Source organism: Ictidomys tridecemlineatus, chromosome 3 (genome assembly GCF_052094955.1).
Source record: "Ictidomys tridecemlineatus isolate mIctTri1 chromosome 3, mIctTri1.hap1, whole genome shotgun sequence".
NCBI classification, from domain to species: Eukaryota; Metazoa; Chordata; class Mammalia; order Rodentia; family Sciuridae; genus Ictidomys; species Ictidomys tridecemlineatus.
This window is the reverse complement of record NC_135479.1, coordinates 72,454,524-72,458,150: the sequence shown is the minus strand read 5'-3', so window position 1 is coordinate 72,458,150 and position 3,627 is coordinate 72,454,524. Positions and strand designations below refer to the sequence as shown.

The 3,627-nt window shown below is 33.6% G+C and overlaps 1 non-coding gene across 1 annotated transcript; it reads left to right on the top strand.

Moving 5' to 3' along the window:
• The first annotated feature begins 2,116 nt into the window (after positions 1 to 2,116).
• LOC144376559 (U6 spliceosomal RNA) lies at positions 2,117 to 2,223 on the top strand. The gene has a single exon (XR_013437144.1). It is a non-coding gene; the product is annotated as a U6 spliceosomal RNA (small nuclear RNA).
• The last annotated feature ends 1,404 nt before the right edge of the window (positions 2,224 to 3,627 follow it).

The following is a 3,627-nucleotide window of genomic DNA, read 5'->3' as shown; positions in this document are numbered from 1 at the left end:
TTGCTATGGGTCCTCACCTAGCGTAACTAAGTCAGGGACATCTAGCACCACAGATCTCTGCTGTTAAACAACTCAGCAGAGTAGATATGTGCCTAGGAGTGCTCTGTGGGTTTTTTCATGGACAAGGGTCACGCACCCTCCCTCTGGACAGGTCATGCGCCCTCCCTCTTGAGGTACAAGCTGGTTTCTCAAAAAATGGAGTCACATCAGTTTCTAGTTTCTTACAATGTGCAAGCACCTAGACAATGTCAAAATACCTAATGCAAAAGCAGACAGAATGACAAAGAGAAATTTACAAAGCCACTTTTAAAGTGAAAACTTCAACATCCCTCTATCAGTAATTCCAACAATGAAAAAATAAGTTAAGAGGGAATTGAACTGAATAACATCAACTTGACCTAATTGACATTTATAGAAAACTCCATCCAACAACAAAAGAATCTATATTCTTCTCAAGTTAATATGAAATATTAACAAAGACAACATTCTGTGCCATAAAACACATCTTCACAAATTTAATAGAATAGATATCATAGAAAGTATGTTTTTATTTGTTTGTTTGTTTATTAGTTTTTGGTGCCAGGGTTTGAATCCAGGGGCACTTAATCACTGAGCCACATCCCAAACCCTTTTAATTTTTATTTTGAGACAGGGTATTGGTAAATTTCTCAGAACCTCAATAAATTGTTGAAGCTGGCTTTGACCCTGTGATCCTCCTGACTCAACCTCTGAACCCACTGGTATTATAGGCGTACACTACCACGCTGGGCTACAAATATGTTTTTAGACTATAAGGGAACTAAACTACAAATGAACAACAGAGAAATAGCTAGAAACAAATGTGAGATTAAATAACATTTCTAAATTATACATGTGTCAAAGAGGTCTTGAGAAATTTTTAAATATAACATCAAATTTGGTGGAATACAGAAAAATCAATGAATATGTAGGAATTTATGTTATTTAATGCATAAACTAGAAATGGAAAATATCTAAAATAAGTAAGCTTTTACCTTAAGAAATTAGAAAAAGGAAAGCAATTGAAGCTAAGACAAGCACTTTAAAACAAAAGTCAGCCTAATAAAATAACAACTACAGCAGAAATCAGTGACAACTCAGGAAATCAATAGACAAATCAATGAAACCAAAATTGTTTCTTTAAAAAGATTTAAAAAAAAAAAAGGTATACACCTTCAGCAAGAACATATAAGAAAATTCAGGGGTGAAGCCACAAATGAAATTCCTAAGGTTCTTCTGGCAAAATGAAGACAATCCCAAATAGCTATTTAGAAAGATAAGAAGCAGTGAAGGTGAATGAGATTTAAATAGAAGGATATTTATGTTAGCTATACAAAATAATAAAACTAATGTGTTGTGAGATTTAAAATATATGTAGAACCAACGTGCATGACAATAGTTGTTAAATGATGAGAGGCAGATTAGGGGTTCAAGTGTTCTAGAATCTGGCATTATAGAGGAATTGACAAACTCCTAATTTTATTAAATGCTTTAAATCACACATCTGTTTTCTAAAGTAATGATCTTTAAATTAACCACTAAAAAAAACTAGAAAAAAGTATACATTTTCCAATTAAATATAGAAATATAAAATAATTTCAAATATCTTATTAATTCAAAAAAAGACAAGAATGAATAGAATAATGAATGTAAAGACATCAGTCATATGTAAAGTAAATTGAAAGACTGTTGCTATTATCTCAAATATATCAATAATTAAATTTAAGTCAAATGGATATTTCAAGAAAAGAATAAGATATCAGGCTCAATTTTTAAATGATATGGTAATTAGAATACATACAACATAAATACTGTGATGCATAATATTTGAAAGTAAAGAGATGAGAGCATCACCACAGTCACTGGGATATGTTTGATAATGAAAGACATAGTCCATCAGATGGACATAAAAATCCTAAATCTATGTGCACACAATTACACATTTGAAAATACATTCAACAAAACTGACATAACTAAATGGTTACATTAATGAGTCTACAATTATGCCATGAGATTTTAATGCACCTCCTTTAATAGCTAATAGAATAACAGAATGAGACTTCCTTCTCAATTTGGCATCTATCAAAAGATAAAATTTGTGCTCACTTCAGCAGCACATGTACTAAAATTGTAATGATACAGAGAAGATTATCATGGCCTCTCTACAAGGATGACACACAAATCCATGAAGCATTCCATATTTAAAGAAAATTTTTAAAATAAAAGATAAAATTTGAAATCTAAATGAGAAGAATTTTTCTAATTTTGGGGGAAGTGGGGGTACTAGTGACTGAACCCAGGAGTGTTTAACCACTGAGCTACTTCCCTAGTTCTTTTTATTTACTGTATTTCATTATTTATTTATTTACTTACCTACTTATTTGGTACTGGGGATTGAACTCAGGAGCATTCAACCACTGAGCCACACCCCCAGCCCTATTTTGGATTTTATTTAGAGACAGGGTTTCACTGAGTTGCTTAGCCCCTTGCTTTTGCTGAGCCTGGCTTTGAAGTTGGATCCTCCTGCTTTAGCTGCCTAAATTGCTGGGATCACAGTTGTGGGCTACCATACCTGGAAGAAGAGTTTTTCTAAATGACAAGTAATTCTGTAATTTCCTGTCTTCTGGACCTTTCCAAACATACACCATGTCAGATCTTTCTCTTGAAACCCACAGGGCTCTGTGATTGGAGATCCCATCTCCCAGACTCACTTCTAACAGGATATCTGATATGGCTAGGAAGAAATGTCCCAATAAAATGAAGTAATAAATTTGAAGAGAAAAACCACTTGCGGAGACAAGAATATACCTATAATAAAATGGTCTTTCTGAAACAGAAGGATTAGAACAAACAAGTCAAAAATATAAATAAATCTAGTAGAACAAACTAAGCCATCTCAAATAATACACAAGATCTTTTTAATGCAAATTAGAGTAGGAACACATTAAAAGAAAAAAAACAATTGAAAAATAAGATAATTGCTAGAAGGGTCATGGTAGTTAGGTAAGAGTTGAATTGAAATATATAACTGAGGGATGAATTAGAAAATGGAAGAAACACGTGAGTAACTACCCAAAAGGGAGAAGTAAAAGACCAACAAAAGCAAAATAAAAATGTGTACAGATAATAGAACCTTAGGAAGGACAGTATAATAGAAAACAAGAGGAAAAATATTTAAAGAATGATGAGGAATCATTTCCAATAATAAATGAAACACATCTTTATCCTTTTAGTCCATTATACCAAACATACTGGGTGGCTTATAAACTGGCTTATAAACAACACAGAGTTATTTCTCATGGTTCTGGAAGCTGGAATTCCAAGATCAAGATGTCAGGAGATTTGGTGTCTGGTGAGGCTGGAGCCTCATGCATGGTCCCTTCTCCAAGCAATCTCACATAGTAGAAAAGGGGCACACATCTCCCTTGGGCCTCTCTCATAAGAGCACTAGTCTCACTCAAGAGACCTCTGTCCTTGCAGCCTCAGCATCTCCATCCACTGAGGACTGGTTTTCAACATAAGAATTTTGAGAAGACACAAACATTCAGACCGCAGCAAAACATTCTTTCTATAAGAACTCAGAGATTGTTAAAAGAGGAAGTATTAGTG